The sequence below is a fragment of the Amblyraja radiata genome, chromosome 8, assembly GCF_010909765.2.
Source record: "Amblyraja radiata isolate CabotCenter1 chromosome 8, sAmbRad1.1.pri, whole genome shotgun sequence".
NCBI classification, from domain to species: domain Eukaryota; kingdom Metazoa; phylum Chordata; class Chondrichthyes; order Rajiformes; family Rajidae; genus Amblyraja; species Amblyraja radiata.
Window position 1 is genome coordinate 13905652 of NC_045963.1, and position 18908 is coordinate 13924559.

Below are 18908 nucleotides of genomic sequence, written 5' to 3' on the forward strand. Positions count from 1 at the left end.
ACCAGTTTACTGCAAACCAAGGCCAGTTCTCTATATCAATTACATTCCATGTAAAACAAAACGTTCTCAAGTTTCCTTTAAAATGTCCCCTCACCTTAATCCTGTGCCCTCTTTTTTCTTGATACCTCTGCCATAAGTAAAAGATTATGACTATCTATCTCATCTATGCCTCATAATTTATATCCCTCTAACAGGTCACACAGTATGGTTTGCTCAAGGGAAAACTAACCCAATCTATACAATCTCTTCATTCTGGGCAACATCCTGATGAATTTTCTCTGCACTGTCCAATACAACTACATCCTTCTTATAGTGTGGTGACCAGACTACACATAATAATCGGTGTGCTCTAATCAGTATTTTGTAAAGTTGCAAAATAATTTCCCAACTTTTATATTCTGTGGCCCAACCTATGAAGAAACCATACTCTGCCATCTTCACCACCCGATCTACATGTGTTCTCACTTTTAGGCATCTATGTACTTGAACATAGTGCCCTAATATTTAGCTTACATATCCTACCCCTATTTGACTTCCATCATCCAGAATTTGTCAGGATTAAATCCGTTACCTATGCTTTGCTCAATTTTCCATCTGATCTATATTTTCTGCTCTTAGATCACCTTACTCACTATCTACAAAACCACCCTTCACAATAATTCTCTGAACTAATTATTTTCGGGAACTATGTAGTTGAACATTGTGCCCTTCTATTTACCTTACATACCCTTCCGTATTTGATTTTCCTAAATGCACCACCTTGCATTTGGTATCGAACATTTGTCAGGTTTAAATTCCATATCAATGCTTTGCTCTATTTTCCAATGTTCTACATTTTGCTGTACTCTTAGACTACCTTCCTCTCTATCAATGAACCCATCCTCCACAATAATTCTCAAAATCATTACCCAGCAAAAGGCTGTCTTCTCAACCCTTCACTATGTTCCTTATACACTCATGGCTCTGTGGTTAAATTCTGCTCTAACTCCTCTTACAGGTTTGAGATGAACCACTGTAGTCGGCTGGATCTTAAACGATGATGAAATCGAGTACAGGAAGGAAATAAAGACCTTTTTTGGTAAAATGACATCACAACAATCTGTTCCTTAATATCAGCAAAACCAAGGGGCTGGTAATTGAGCAGGAAGCGGGTAGACTATCAACTTCAGTCTGTATCAATGATGCTGAAGTGGAGACGGTTAAGGGCTTCGTTCCTAGGTGGAAATATCACCAATAGTTTTGTCCTGGATCAACCACATTGTTGCTACGGCTGTGAAAGAACACTGGGGCCTCTGCTTCCCCAGCTGGCTAAGGAACGTCAGCATGTCTCCAATGATTCTTACCATTTTCTACGGATGCACGATAGAAAGAAACCTATCGGGATGCCTCACAGCCTGGGTATGACAACTGCTTCTGGACAAGAATGCAAGAAATTGCAGAGAGTGTGAACGTGGCCCAGTCCATGATACAGTCCTCCTATCCTACACCTCCCTTATCTATCTATACTTCATGCTGCCTCAGGAAAGCAGCCTACATAACCAAGGACCACTCGCTGCATGATCATTCCCGCCTCCTGTTTGACGGAAGGGTACAAAAGCTTGATATCACGTACCACTAGATCCAAGGACAGCTTCTTCCCCACTGATATCAGGCACTTGGACAGACCTCTCATGTGCTAAGTATAATTTGCCAATCTTCCAATCTACTTTCACAGCCCTTGCATTTTTTATGTACACTTTCTTTGTAGTTTTAACATTATATTCTGCTCATTAACGTCTCCATTTAAACTATATTTTGATTTTCTACTTATGTGAATAATTTCAAATTTGCCTGTACAGTCACCATCGACTTTCCGGTAACCCTGGTTCCAGAGCCTTAGATAGACACAAAATGCTGGAGTAACTCAGCGGGACAGGCAGCATCTCTGGACAGAAGGAATGGGTGACGTTTTGGGTCGAGAACTTCTTCCCAGTTCAGAACAACTCCGGTTCCAGAACCTTGCCAGATTATCCATTTTGCTGGACCAATATAGGTCACATAATAATAATTCATCAATACACCTCTGACCCATTAATTATACCCCTCCCGAGTCTCTAAAGCTGGAAACCTAAATAATGAATTAACAATTAACAAAGAAGTAAACGATTAACTCTTTCAGGATGGAGGGACATGTCCCAAAAGAGCGTGCGCCACATGCAATGCCCTCATAATTGTTGTCCGGATTCAAGGAGATGCCAGGCCATCAATTGCCAGTAAATCAGTGGTGAACCTGTATTACATTCCAAATGTTTGCCAACTTACTTACTGATCTATATGACATTGCAAATACCAGACTGATTCCTGGGATGTCAGGACTTTCATATGAAGAAAGACTGGATAGACTCGGTTTGTACTCGCTAGAATTTAGAAGATTGAGGGGGGATCTTATAGAAACGTACAAAATTCTTAAGGGGTTGGACAGGCTAGATGCAGGAAGATTGTTCCCGATGTTGGGGAAGTCCAGAACAAGGGGTCACAGTTTAAGGATAAGGGGGAAATCTTTTAGGACTGAGATGAGGAAAACATTTTTCACACAGAGAGTGGTGAATCTCTGGAATTCTCTGCCACAGAAGGTAGTTGAGGCCAGTTCATTGGCTATATTTAAGAGAGAGTTAGATGTGGCCCTTGTGGGTAAAGGGATCAGGGGGTATGGAGAGAAGGCAGGTACAGGATACCGAGTTGGATGATCAGCCATGATCATATTGAATGGCGGTGCAGGCTCGAAGGGCCGAATGGCCTACTCCTGCACCTATTTTCTATGTTTCTATGTTTCCAGCCTCCTCACAACTTATGTTTCAGTCCTATGTTTGTAATATCAGTGTATCTGGCTGCAGTGCCCTCTGTTCCTTCATCTACGTCAGTTATATAGATTATAAATAGCTGAGGCCCTAGCACAAATCCATTTTGGCACTCCAATAGGTAGAGTTTGCCGAACAGAAAATTACCCATCACAACATGTAAAAATACAATGCCATCTTCGCCTACACAGAGGGTTGTCTCTGTGGAAGAACTTGAACGGGAGGAATCTCTCTGATGCAGTCCCACATGTAGCATATCCAGAATAAATCTTGTTTAGTCGACTGTCATTTTGTGAAAAGCTTTTTTGTTGTGTGCTATCCAGAGGATAGCAGATTCAGTGGAATGACCATACATGATTACAATGAGGCCATCCACAGTGTACAGACACAGGATAAAGGGAATAACATTTAGTGCAAGATAAAGTTCAGTAAAATCCGATTAAATATAGTCTGAGTGTGTCCAATGAGATAGATGGTAGGTCAAACCTGCTCCCTGGTTGGTGATAGGATGGTTCAGTTGCCTGATAGGAGCTGGGAAGAAACTGTCTTTCCAACTGTAATCTAAAAACCTAATGCAATAAAGTAGCTAAATAGGAACCAGATAATTAATGCTATCTGCTATTCAACTACTTTTCTACCTCCAAATCCATGGCTATCATAGAAATACTCGCAAGAATTGCACATTGAACTGATTGTCAGTATTGGAGCAGCTGCTGGCAACACTAGTGTTGTGGTAAAATAATTTTGACAAAAGGTATCTTGCGATGCATAATTGCAGAGAAAATTCCAGCAACAATGAATTCACTACTGATAGGGGAGATATATCTGTGAGAGAAGCGGAGCAGCAGTTTAAATTCTGAACTAAGCTTTTAAGCTTTCTTTTAGAATTTAGGAACCTTAGATCCTAAAGGACACAACAGGAAACCTGAACAATATCAGTTCTTGACCTGCACAGCAATGAAATGTGATAAGGAGGTCTAAGTGTTTAAATATGATTAAATATAATTAGCAAATGCATTTTCCTGCATGACACCTTCAAAGGTAAAATAAAACAATGCTCCCACTGAATTTAATGCATTAATTGTGGTTTGGGCTTACATTCCCAATTCCTGAGCATTATCTCGAATTGTCCCTTTCAGATACAGTTAGGATTCAGTTTCCTGCTCTGGAATACAATACTTTATAATCCATTATAACGTTTGATAATGGAATGTTTTAGGTAAATATCAATGCATAAGGAGTATTATTGCTTGAAATGCCCTTTCATTTAACGCCATTTAATTACAATTACATTTGCTGGCTGAAAGCCACAGTTGCAGTTTATTCTGCTTTCATTTGAATGTCTCTCAAAAATTGAATTTTACCCATCCTGCTGGGCATTACAAATCACACTCTCAATCTCTTTGGTGCATTCATAGAAGTACAGCAGTGCAAAGATTGCAAATGCAAATGTAATATCTCTGAAAAATAATATTACTGAACCTACTGAACTTATTAGGTATTCAATATTTGTAGAAGATGGCACTAATATGGTCAGTTAAAATTTATAGCAGTTGTGTGATAGATAAAAATGTGCTGGATCAACGTACAAATCAGCCATAATTTAACTAAATGACAGAATGGGCTTGTGGCAATGTATGGTCTATCCCTCTTGCTCATTGTGGCAATGAATGGTCTATCCCTCTTGCTCATTGTGGCTGGCTGGGTTGGGAGGCGGTTTTGGCAGTACAGCAATAGTAATGCAAGGACTGGCTCTCATCAGTCACAAGAACGGCAAAGACTGCAGCCTGGGATGTCTGCAATGAGAGAAAAGGGAACGTTCAGAAAGATAGTTACAGCTCATTTTAGTGAGTTCACTGAGGGGGAAAAAAACATCATAAAAGGAGTTACCAGTCAGCTGGGGTGATCAAAATACTGTGCAGATGTCTGCAAAATGTTTCAATTGAGAAATACAGTCATCAGCCTTGAACACCACCCATTCTGTTTGGGCATCTGCTATTCCAAATTAATCTGCTTTTGAAGATTTTAAAAAGTCCTTGCAAATACTGCGAATGCGAAAGAACAGAAAACTGGCCAGCCCGCCTCTGTGAAGGAAGAAACAGATTAAAGTTTCTCGTCTTTTTTATCAGAATATTGAAGTGATAGATAAGGCTGAGATTCCCTGGGTCACTGACTACATTACTGCAACAGGGGATGTACAGGGGATAAAATAGACAAATGTACAGTAACTTATAAACGGGCCCAGGATGATCTGTGGTGTCCCATCTAGTATTTGACTTTCATTCCAAATGACAAAAACAGGTTCTCCACCATTGTGTGTGTGTGTGTGTGTGTGTGGGGGGGGGGTGGCACAATGGTATAGTTGGAAAAACCTGAAGGTACTAAAGCTGCTGTAGAAACACAAACATAAACATAGTGGGTGGCACAATGGCGCAATGGTAGAGTTGCTGCCTGATAGCACCAGGAACCCAGGGTTCAATCGTGACGATGGGTGTTGTCTGTACGGAGTTTGTAGGTTCTTCCTGTGACTGCATTGGTTTTCTCCGGGTTCCTCCCACACTGCAAAGACAGTTAGGTTTGTAGGTTAATTGACTTTATTAAGTTGTAAAATTGTCCCTAGTGTGTGTATATTAGTGTACTGGGTGATCACTGGACAGCGCAAACCAAAGATCTTAGAGCGGAGCAAGATGGTCCACTCCTGCAAAATCCAATGGACTGACGTGTAGTACGCAACAGAGCGTAACTTCCGCCATTTCATTAAACCCGACCCAACTTCAGTAATCAGCGTTGCGGGGGAACAGTTTATGTGTTTTTAAATGTTATAAATGTTTTTTTTAATTTTCTTTTTAAATGGCTCATGTCCTGTGTTTGAATTGATTTTTGTATTAAACTTGCTGTAATCAGCGTTGCAGGGGAACAGTTTGTGTGTTTTTAAATGTTTTAAATGTTTTTTTTAATTTTCTTTTTAAATGGCTCATGTCCTATGTTTGAATTAATTTTTGTATTAAACTTGCACTCTGTAATTCATCTAATCCCATTGTTCACAACTGCTTGTATGCACCCATAAAGGCAATTATATATATATATATATATATATATATAATATATATAAACACATATATATTTGTTATATGTATATGTGTGATACACACATATATATATGTGATATAGATGCATATAATTATATAACACACAAACATATATTTTTCTATATATATTAATTATATATATATATATATATATATATATATATATATATATATATATATACTCTTGTTTCTTTCTTGTGATCTCTATTATATGTTGAGCAACCTTTTTCTTTCTTTCTTTCATTCATTCATTCAACCTATCTCTCTCTCTCCCTCTACGAAATCCTAATATTGTGAATAAAATATAAATTACACAAAGGCTGGCGGGACAGGATCAAGTGTTTGGTTTAGTCCAGGGGTGGCAACCTTTTTTGCAAAGAGGCCAGGTGTCTAGCTGCAGTTCCCAGGTTGCCTGCGAGCCCCTGGTCTAGCTGCAGTTCCGCTGTCCGGTCCCAGCGGCTGCTCGCAGCCACCCGAGCTACTGAGTGAGTTGCTGGCATGATCCCCTGACCCCCTCCTTCTCAACACTCCTGCCCTCCCCGCAACATTACCCCTGGCGGCCCAGCCGTGCTGACCCGGGCCACTTTCCCCATGCGGTGTGGAAGGAACATAGGCACATTTTGACTTTTTATTGTGATTTATGGATTATGCACCAATCCACTCAATTTTAAATAATTCACCATCGAAATTCATAAACACTTTTTATTTCTGTCATTCATGGTAAGATTTACATAGTTGACATTGTTTTGTGTGCGTGATATATAGGGTTGCAGTATTTCGAATATCAGCTAACCAATGACAGCAGTTCTTTGACAAGTACTCCGTAGTTTGGTGTAGGAGATCTTGTTGACGAGTATTCTGGTGACAAGTATTGACAGGTACTCCGTAGTTCAGCGTTGGAGATCTTGTTGAGTGTTCTGTCGACATCTGAAATTACAGAAAATATCATATAGGATTAACTTATAAGAACAATCTTATTATAAGATTAACATAAGAATATCATATAGGATTAACATAAGAATATCATGTAGGATTAACTTATAAGAACAAATTTGATTATAACTACATACCTGCAGAATGGATGACATATCACTTAAATGCAAAAAATATTTTCAGGGATGGGGAGAGACATGTATATTGAAGACACATTTTTCCTCTAATATGTCAATTTATCTTAAATGTAGAAGAGTTTATTAAAATCTTCTTACACCAGCATGCATGCCTTACAACAAGAACAAAACCAAACATGTACACCAGGTGCATAAATCGTTGTAGGAGGTGGGGCAGGTTGACAGAGCAATTAATGAAGCAAATAGGATGCTGGACATTAACAGAGATTAATATAAAAGTAAAAAAATGATGTCATATAATATAATACATTGTTGGGATCATAAGAATAGAATTGTATATGGTTATATGTTTTATGTATATGGTTACAGTCATCATACATTGGGAAGGAAATTAAGGCTTTAATGTGTGCTCCTCGTGGCATGTCGTTGTTCCCTTAGATATGGGAGCTGCACAAGTGCAACAGAGTCTAGATCAAAGATCATAGTCCCTTCTACGATCTTTGGTCTAGAAGTTCAGCTGAATTTGTATGAGAGGCAGAAAGAAATGTCATTATTTAGCCTCCCCGATCTCTCCCACTTGATAGCTCAGATAGTCGAGTCCTGGCAACGACCCGATTATCTGAGCTATAGAGAGAGATCGGGCAAGCTAAATAATGCGACTCGATTATCTGAGCCGTAGGGAGAGATCGGGCAGGCTAAATAATATTTTCACTATACGACAGAAAGTAATACATTTTTTCTTTACCTTTTCGTTTTTCGTGGGTAACTTGCAGACAGGTCGGGTCGTCTACATTGGCGATTCGAGCAAATTATAGCGGAGCAGTACGCTCTGCTGCCATGTCAGAAGCCGGTTACGGGAATGTCACTGAAGATTACCCATCAGCTACTACGGCTTTTTCGCAGAGTGAACCATCTTGCTCTACTCTAAGATCTTTGGCGTGAACCCAGTGGGCCGAAGGGCCTGTTTCAGCGCTGTATCTCTAAAGTCTCAAGTCTAATTCCTTTTTCTTTTACCACATGTTCATTGCAAAGGATGGAGTACAAAAGGATGAGACCTTGTGTTGATTTCCATACTTAGTGAAGGATTTACTTGCACAGGAGATGATGAAGTGCAGATTCTCCAGATTGACTGGGGGTGAATGATCGTTTCTTGAAGAAAGACTGCATACGTTTGGTATTTAATGGCAGGAGTTCAGAAGAATCAGAGACAATCTCAAGGAGACATGCGAAATTCCGTTGGATTCAAAAGGGTTGTTCAGTTGGAGAGTCAAGAATTAATATGCATTGTCAGATGGATCAAGACTGAGATGAGTAGGAACCGATTTATTTGAAGGTTTGTAAATATTTGTGGCTTTCCATCCCAGAGGGCTGTGTATGCTCAGTTCCTTTGTATGCTCAAGGCAAAGGTCAATGTTTATTTGGAATAAGTGAATCGAGAGATCGTGGGAAAGTGGAGTTGGGATAAGGTTTGGTCATGTCCAAATTGAACGGTGAAGCAAGCTTTAAAAAAAGTAAGAAACAGAAGCAGGAGTAGACTCTTCCATCTTTCTGGTCACCAAGAGGATTGGGTGGTAGGACGTGTCTATAAAGACAAGGCCTTTGACAAGGTACCACATGGTAGATTAGTCTGTAAGTTTACAGGGTTGGGGCGGTACAGTGGTGCAGCGGTAGAGTTGCTGCCTTACAGCACCAGAGACTCTGGTTCGATATGGACTACGGGTGCTCTCTCTCTGTATTTAATTTTGTACGTTCTCCCTGTGATGCGTCGGTTTACTCCATGTGCTCAGGTTTCCTCCTACATTCCAAAGACGTACAGATTTGTAGGATACTTGGCTTCGGTGAAATTGTAAATTGTCCCTAGTGTGTAAGATAGTGCCAGTGTACTGGGTGATCGCTGGTCAGCGTAGACTCAGTGGGCCGAAGGACTTGTTTCCGTGATGTATCTCTATAGTCTAAAGTAAAGTTTAAATTATATGGGACCCAGGGAGAGCTAGCCAATTAAGAACAAAATGTGCTTGAAGGTAGAAGACAGATGCTAGACAGAAGATGGTTAAATCACATGGAATCCGATGTGAAATCTTATAGTTAACCAGGAAGAGGAAGAATACAGCAAAGATGGCTTTCAAGCTGATAATCTAAACAATTTGCATATGCATTTATGCATCAGGAGCTTGAATTCGGGGATGGTGGTGGTGGGGGGAAGGGAGGGGGGGGGGGGGAGGTAGAACTCTAAGGCAGGGAACTCTAAAGGAAAAATGTTCAGCAGCCAGGGCAGGCTGAAGAGTTATGCAGCTACTAAGTTTCCAGAGTATGAGATGGAACACACATCCTTCCACCAGTGGGAGAGTCTAAGACCAGAGCCCATAGCCTCAGAAGACAAGGACATACCTGGGAAAGAAGATGGGAAGGAATTTCTTTTGTCACAGGGTGGTGAATCTGTGGACATTGCCACAGACAGCTATGGAGGCCACGCAATGGATATTTTTCAGGCGAAGATTGTCAGATTCTTGATTAGTAAGGGTGTCAGGGGTTACAGGGGTTATGGGGCGAAGGCAGGAGATTGGGATTGAGAGGGAAAGATAGATCAGCCATGATTGAATGGCGGAGTAGACTTGATGTACTGAATGGCCTTATTCTGCTCTTCGAAATTATGAACTTATGAACCTATGTTGCAGAGGGGACAGGTGAGGAATTTCATGGCCCATGGTGTACAAGGAGACTGGTGTGTGCACATATCCAAATATTCCATATATTGGAAAACTTTCCAGAAATCATATGATGCCAAGGATGATGAAAAGCTCTGTAACATTCTGCAGAGTGATCGACAGTTGGAACCCACCCGTTATATCTCTCCATAATGCAGCATCTACTGTCATCACTGTGTCGACCATGGGTTTGAGTCCTGCAACAAAAACTCAGACAACTGCCTTCAAAAGTCTGACTGCACTGTGGAGTTCTGTAGCAGTCCAGCAATCTGTAATACAACCAATTGATAAGGATGTCCAAGGAAAATGAAAGGGGTTCTGTGGAGCACAAAACATCTCCCCTTTTTAGTGTGACAGGATTTGTTTTTCAACCCCTCACTAGCGCAGGCTACTGCAGCCCAAGTCTCAGTAATGCTGTTAAAGACGAGTCCTGTAGACTAAGGCCTAAGTAGAGTCTGAGGAAAGGTCCTAACACGTAACGTCACCTATCCATTTTCTCCAGAGATGCTGCCTGACCCACAGAGTTACTCCATCACTTTGTGTCTATCAGTAGGCCTAGGCTTGCTCTAAGTCATCGTGCACGTTTATCTGGTTTTCTCAGTTGACATCAAGTATCTTACACTTCCCCACACTGATAACATTACCTGGAACAAGCAGATGTGCACAGATCCCAGGAAATACACATATATGATCGGTATCATATAACGACTGGAATTATAACATTGAGTGGATTGAAAACCCTTTCAGATTATGAGTTCCCCAGGGAGATTGGTGGATGCTGTGATAGCCACATATTTAGTTAACAAGAAAGAAATAATTGCACGGAAGTAGAAAGGTCATTCCCACACCTGGAAGATATATCATGGTTTTGCATCTGCCAATGGTGCTGAGTTGAATTAAAAATATCGAAAAGATTTGCTCATCCTCTTATTATTTTGCAGACTAACATTACAAATAATATAATGGTTTTGTTAGCAATATCATATGTGTTTTCTATAGCATCACTGTAAAGAATGCAAAGTCAAGACTTGTTTTCCAACATAACAACACTGTTATGACCATGGCTTGATCTTAATTTCATTTATACTGTGGAAACTGTCATATGGGGATAAGAAATGAACAAGTCAGCACTACGTCTTCAGATCTGAATCTTTCACTGGGATTAATCTCTGAGATGCTGTAGATTAGATGAACATCTTCCTTGAAGGAGATAACAATTATGCAAATCACATTTCTATTTATGTCAGGAAGACCTTGTGGAATTTTAACCAGGGCCTTGGTGGGGAAACTGTCACTGGTTTCCTGTCTACGTAAATCAATTTGCAACTGCTGGAAGGACAAAGGCTCTCAAGGTAAATGAAGAGATGTCCTTCGATGGAGAGGAAAGTCACAGTCTCTCCTATCTCCTTCCCATCCTTCCACAATCTCCTCCTCATCACCTGTTTGGAAGCCAGCAGGAATGTTGCTTGTCTGCTGTCAGCAACCACTCTGTACTCATTTCCTGCTTAGTTCTGGTAGGAAACAGACCTGCTGCATTTAAATTTGCCCCAGCAGTCTTGATTGATCTAACCCCCCCCCCCCCTCCCCCTCCCCTTTTAGTCTCTCGGATAGAAAATTAATTCCTCATGAAGGTTTTCTGCTAGAAAGCTGCTTCCCAGTTGGAATTTGCTCCTCCTTATCCTTATTATATTCCCAGTCCCAGCAAATTCATCATAAGGCCACCAAACAAACCTGTCACTAAAGTTGCAGAATTTGATTCGAGGTGAGAATACGTGGAATAATAATGTCACTGCTGCAAAATATTTCTGCCGTTGGCATGAAGCCATTTCATTAATTAACAAAGTACGCTTCCTAAAGTAGTGCTCTGTGGGGAACAGGCTTCCATAGCAACAAGTGAATGTCACAGGACTCAAGACGTCTGAACACACAGAATATAACTGGAAAGGGAAGGGGGACATTTCAGCAGCTTTTCTTGAAATTGGTGCTGGATTTCCCACCTCACCTCTGTTGTATAGTTTCTCCTTGTAGTTAACTGGAAATTGCGAGGCAGTTTGGGGGGGGGGGGGGGGGGGGGATGTAAAGGTGTAGTGTGTGAGCGGCAAAAATGGGTTGTTCCCTCTGTGGCCATCAATGAGCCTGATGTATTTTTATTTTCCTTTTCATTATTTGTTATTTCTAGACCGGGAGTAACCGAATAGTAATGTTCACAAGTTTCTTCCTCCTGGTGATAAAGGGAATAAACAAAATGTTCTGTTGTTGCAGTGACCTTTCTGATTTATAGCAAAACACAATCTAAAATGATCGTCAGTTCAGTTTAGTTTATTGCCACAAGGTACAGTGAAAAGCTTTTAGTTGCGTGCCAACCAGTCAGCAGAAAGACAATGCATGATTCCAATCGATTCATTTACAAATCTCTGCGAAGAAGTAAACTATTAGGACATGAAAACATGGTGGGGTTGTGTGGAGAGGGGAAGAGGGTATATCGTTGGTTAACCCCTTGTATCTTGGGATTGATTGAATCTGTCAATTTCTGCAAAGAGCTGAACTCTGATGGGTCCAGGCAGCTGCTCTTCCCCTAAAAGAAGGTAAATTGACAGGGATTATTTTTGAGCTGCAGTGTTTTAAAAATTTCCAGCAGGTGGCCCACGAGCAACATGAACTGAATCTGAGGTGTACACTGGCTGTCTGCACCAACAATCAGGTGATAGGAAAGAAAATAAATAAAACATAACTTACAAGATATAGCAAAGAAGTAGTTGTCACTTTTAAATATCATTGTCATTTGTGACTAAGGCAAACCAATCACAGACTAACCAACCAATCACGATAAATTACCCGAGTGTTTATTTCCAGCAGTTGAAAATGTGATAAAGATTTAATTAAAATGCTTCGTAGAAGAAAACATCTGGTTTGAATTCAGACAAATGAATGTTGCCCTAGCTACTCTAATGCAAGAGTTTCAGTGATTTGCCTTTTGGATCTCTGCAGTCCAAGAAAGTGTATTTACAATGTGAAACTGAAACAAAAACAAAGCAGTTATTTCATTCATTCATTGATTATCCAATTTGTTCTCGATATGTGGGTGGTGACAATGGGGGCTGTGAGGGTGGACTGGTTTTTACCAACTGGTTGTTTCCAGAATGCCTTTCTTAAGTAGAGAGACCAGAAACTGTTCAAACTTACTAGAAATGTTTGAGCAAATCATTCTCTCATTATCTCATTAGTATTTGTTCAGAGTGATGTTCTGGATGAAGTGAATCATTTACTGCTAACAATGAAGATAATGTATTCTACACTTCATTGGTGCTAGTGTGCTTCACATGGAGTAGGTTACATTCATTGTAAATTGTTTGCCTTTGTACACTCCTGAGTGGTTCCAATTCGTCAATTTCAGATCAAAATAATCTTTTTTTGTTATTTCTGCTATTCAAATGGCAAAGATTATTTCTGCATTCATTGACTGTCATACATTTGCTGAACTTCATGTGCTTTGTTTCTCAGCGCTGAGAATAAACCGAGGTGGCAAATGCAGTGATGAAAGATTGATTTACTTTTTGCAACGCCTCTGTGGACGATCAATGTAAAAGGTAAGCGCGTCAAATCATTATCATAGGAATAATATTCCATGATACACAGATTTATAAGAGTGTCTGATTTTCTTTTTGCAATGGTTTTCATTATTTTCTATCCCACCTTTGTCTGCAAATGTGACCAAGGAGACTAGTTTTGGTGATAAATTGTACATTTTGATATCCGACAAATGTTAAACTGTCAAAATGCTGTAAATGCAACAAAGTTGCAGGTTGGCACCAGGGGGATATTGTCCAGGTTTTGTGAACAAGGAAGGATGAAATGCAAGGTGGAAAATGTGAGGTCATCCTCTTCGGTAAATAGGGTGAAATATTTTTGAGAGACGTTGATTTTCAGCAGGACCTGGATGTCCTGGTACACTAATCACTGGACAGCACCATGATGGTACAGCAGGTTATTAGGAAGAGTGGTGTTTTCGCCATTATCACATGATGATTGCATGGTGTTTGGTTTTAGATTATTTTTGAAATACAGCGTGGAAACAGGCCCTTTGGTTCACTGAGTCCATGCTGACCAACGATTCCTGCACACTAATGTTTTCCTACACACACTAGGGACAATTTACAATTTTACCAAGACAATTACCCTACAGATGTGCACGTCTTTGGTGTGTGGGAGGAATCCGAAGATCTCGGAGAAAACCCACGCAGGTCATGGGGAGAACGTACAAACTCCGTACAGTCAGCACCCGTGGTCAGGAGTGAACTCGGGTCTCTGGCACTGTAAGGCAGCAAATCTACCGCTGCGCTACCATGCGACCCTTGAGTTGCCTTGCCCCAGTGACAGGGTAAAATGTACTTTCACTGAAAGGTTTTCAGAAAATTCTGATATTGACAGACCATGAGATGTCCTGCTTGAACACCATCTCAAGGTTCCTGATTTCCCCATTGCCCCCACTGGCTGCTCTCAGCTCAAACCTGCAGCAGTGAAAAATAGAAAAGTTGAACCAGCAGAACACATTCCAGTGAGATCCAGACATTTCACTCTCAGCTTCTATGATGGTAATGATTTTCCTGAATCACTGATATCCAATCTCTCCCATTTCCAACTAAATTACAGTTATCGTTCTGATGGGGTTGAAGTCAGGACATAATGACATTGCTGATAAAAAATGTATGAGATTAAATTGGATGCTTTATAAAATAGAGACATTTAACAACTGAAATTTAAGATAGAAGCATAGTTCTATTCTGTTCCAGTCAATTCACAATATTAGCTGTTTTTTGGACAAGCAATATGTCTGATCTGTTGTTTGAGTGATAAAATGTTAATTGTTTTAAATTAAACATATTAACGTTTTGATAATTTCTCTATTCTCCATGCTTCTGTTCTCCATGAAAAGTATTAACAATAAAGCATTTTGCTATAATCAAAGATATAGTATGACAATTTAGTGTAACACATCGGGGGACAGATTTTCTGCCCATTGACTACGAATGACCAATCAATTATGATAACCATTAACGCCTGTAAATGACTGTTGGTAGTATTACTGCATGAATGCCGAATGAAATTGTATCAAATTCTTCTCTGCCATTTTGACTGGAGCAATTACCCATGTAATACAAGTGGATGTATCACCATGCTACAGAAAGAATGGGGCTAGACAATGTGCATGCTGCTTGTACAATTACATAACTCAGATTAATTTGTATGTTAAAGTTAAGTACATTTATACTCGCCATGACACGGAACACCATTTGGGAATATTTAGGTTGTACTGTATTTTCAGGCACAGCATTCAGGATTCATTCAATATGATTTTAATTGTTGCAGAAACATTACATTACAATTATTTCCCAAGACCTAATGTCATTCACGTTGCCAGTGTATTAAAACCAATCCTGTGAGGTCCATTCTTTCCTGGCATTTGAATTATGGAGAAGTCAAGCAGTTTAAGCCCTTTTTCGGTTCATTCTCATTTCTCCGCTAAACACATCCAAATTATCCTTCGAGAGTGGTTCTCTTTGATTGAATATTTCTCACTGATTTGAATATAATTTCCCTTCATCACAGAATAATGCAACAAGCAGGCATCCAACAAGAAAGCCCCTTTAAATTTGCTACTCTATATTAAAGCCTGTTTTTTCTAAAATGCAGGAATGTTTTACAACATCACTTGCAATTTTGTTAAACAATTGAATGGCTGGGAAATACCATTGGAACATGTTTTAATTAGATGTGTAGGAAAGAACTGCAGATGCTGGTTTAAATCAAAGGTAGACTCAGCCTGAAGAAGGGTCTCGACCCGAAACGTCACCCATTCTTTCTCTCCAGAGATGCTTCCTGTCCCGATGAGTTACTCCAGCATTTTGTGTCTATGTTTTAAATATAGTTTTACTTTGTACATTGATATCAATGAATTCTCAATGAATGTTACTTTAGAAAGGAGATGAGGAGGAATTTCTTTAGTCGGAGGCTGGTGAATCTGTGGAATTCTTTGCCACAAAGGGCTGTGGAGGCCAAGTCAATGGATATTTTTAAGGCAGAGATTGACAGACTTGAGTAGTACGTGGGTCAGGGGTTATGAGGAGAAGGCAGGAGAATGGGGTTAGGACAGAGAGATAGATCAAACATGATTGAATGGTGGAGTAGACTTGATGGGCCGAATGGCCTAATACTGCTCCTATCACTTATGAGCTTAATGCCACAGGTTGGAAGGTCAGCACCTTTGTAACAGCTGTTACACGTTTCTTATCTGTGCGACGGTTCAGAGTGTAAACCCAGTGGTAGCTCCATCCCTGGAACTCATCTTCCCTCAGTCTGAGTGTAATCGGGCAAACATGATCTTACCCGAAACTGCTAAATTGGGTGCAGTCTGAAGAAGAGTCCCAACGTAAAATGTCACCTATCCATGTTCTCCAGAGATGCTGCTTGGCCTGCTGAGTTACTCCAGAACTTTGTGTTATTTTTTGTAAACCAGCATCTGCAGTTCCTTGTTTTTTATCAATTGGGTCCAATGCTTATTGAAGGAACTATTTTTTATAGTTGGGTATAAACAGTGTTGGAGGTAACACTGATGTTTACTCTAAAGGCAAATTGAAACATTCAAGGTGGGAGGGGGGGTAAGTTGAGGCGTTTGTTTATGAGGCCTTTCTGCCCTTTGCTGAGTAATCTGCCCTACTATGCACATCTCTGCACCATGCCTTTTGCTTCCAACTTGGCTCGTTCATGGGGCTGCCTGAGTTGTTGTCTTGCCCCATCACTTGTGGTGAGCTGATTCAACACTGTGCAATGTGCCTGCAATATGAAATTGAGGAGTGAATCTAAAAATTGCTTAAACCCTGCAGTGCTGGATTTGATGAGAGGTCCTGCAAGTAAACCAATTTTGAAACCATTTTGAGACAATTGCAACTAATTTTGTTTGGATCAGCAGCTAAAGATTGTAGACGATTGACTTGACATTTGATTCATGTTCCTCAATGGCAGATGCAATGGCAAGTTTACAATCTTTGGAAGTGTATAACTGTTTCCACAAAACATAGAAACATAGAAAATAGGTGCAGGAGTAGCCCATTCGGCCCTTCGAGCCTGCACCGCCATTCAATATGATCATGGCTGATCATCCAACTCAGTATCCTGTACCTGTCTTCTCTCCATACCCCCTGATCCCTTTAGCCACAAGGGCCACATCTAACTCCCTCTTAAATATAGCCAATGAACTGGCCTCAACTACATTCTGTGGCAGAGAATTCCAGGGATTCACCACTCTGTGAAAAATGTTTTTTTCATCTCAGTCCCAAAAGATTTCCCTCTTATCCTTAAACTGTGACCCCTTGTTCTGGACTTCCCCAACATCGGGAACAATCTTCCTGCATCTAGCCTGTCCAACTCCTTAAGAATTTTGTAAGTTTCTATAAGATCCCCCCCCCCCCAATCTTCTAAATTCTAGCGAGTACAAGCCGAGTCTATCCAGTCTTTCTTCATATGATATCCTGACATCCCAGGAATCAGTCTGGTGAACCTTCTCTGTACTCCCTCTAAGGCAAAAATGTCTTTCCTCAGATTAGGAGACCAAAACTGTATGCAATACTCCAGGTACTCCAAGCTTTCTTTCATGTGAAACAGAGTTTGTAAAACATACAGATTTTGACTGCAGTCAGTCCAAAGGTTTGGTGGAATTCAGATGTGGGATAGACAAAAGATCTCTGGCCTAGGTTTTTAGTTTATATATGAATCAGCGAAAAATCAAAACAATCCATCATATCCGACAATAGTCCTTCAGAGTCGGCAGATTTTTCATTATATTGCTGAATCAGTACAAGGGGTCATTTTTGGTAGTGCATGGATAACTTTGTTAAAGGTTTTGGCTTTCCTTTTGGGAAATTGTTCTAAGTTGGATGTGGTTTGGAAGTTTGTTCCAGGTGCCTTTGGAAGAAATGACTCTCTACCTTCTGTACAGCATTGAGTCCCAACCTCCTGTACATAAGGCAAGGATTATCTATGGAAGGCATTCCAAATGACCAGAGAGGTAGCACCAGCACTGTTTCTGCCAAGACCACTTACAGAATGGGTAAACCAACAGCAGCATCCCCTTCTAGGTCAACTTCTCTTGGATCAGTGAGATGGAATCAGTTTGAATGGAGATGATTTAGGAATTGTTTAGGAATTTATTTAGCCAGAGGATGCTTGTATGCCCATCACTAGGCTCCTGAAAAGTGACACTCTAAACTCCATTGTGGTAGGATTACTAGGAGGCCAGAGGAATCTATTCAAAGCTAGGGTTTTTTAGGCTACTTGCAGAGAGAGAGAGAGAGAGAGAGGGGTCGAGTGGGATGGTGGGAGAATAATATTCTCATTGACTTGGGAATCCAGGCAAAGACCTCTTAAAATGAAGGAGTATTTATCATGGCACTGAGAAAGTCGGATGTCTTTGGAAGCATGTGGAGGCCCAAAGGAAATGGTGGAAGGAGTGCACCACCTCCCTAACTACCCACCCATCCTGCTCTTCAAACATTCTCTGCATTTGTGTAACAGTAACATCAGACACATCTACGCCCACAGAACTGGTGTGGAAGCAAATCATCCTTGACCCCAAATGACTCTTTAAGAAAAAAAAACTTTGCTCCCAGCATTCTGTTGAAAACATTGTTATGCCACTTTCCACAGTTTTGCTTTAATTACAGTAAACGTCGCAATAACAGACCTGTGACTTGTAGATGTAAACCTATGAAAATATTCAACTATTCTTTGTGATGTCCAGCTATAAATCACTGCCGTTTAGTTATTTGTTGATAGTTGCCCAATCCAAGGCATTATCAGCCTTGGTTTGTTGTGACATTTTCGTGTAAAATGGCCTAGCGATCAAATGACTTTCTCAGCTGGAGCTATCAAGAGTCATTAAGATACAATTATCTCTGTTGTGAAGTAGAGCTCAGAGTGGATATCATTTGTCTTCATCTTCATCAGTTTAACATTTTTGAGTCAAATATTTTTAAATGTGTTCTCGCATTGTACAGTCCTTTGCTGGAAAATTATATTAATTATCAGCCATATTTCTTGTTTGCTGCCTCACTATGCATGCGGTAACTGCAGTCCAATCAAGAAAGTGAAACGATTGTTTAAAGTGGTGACAGTCTCAAAACTGAAAGCTCACAGATATTGTGACATTGACAC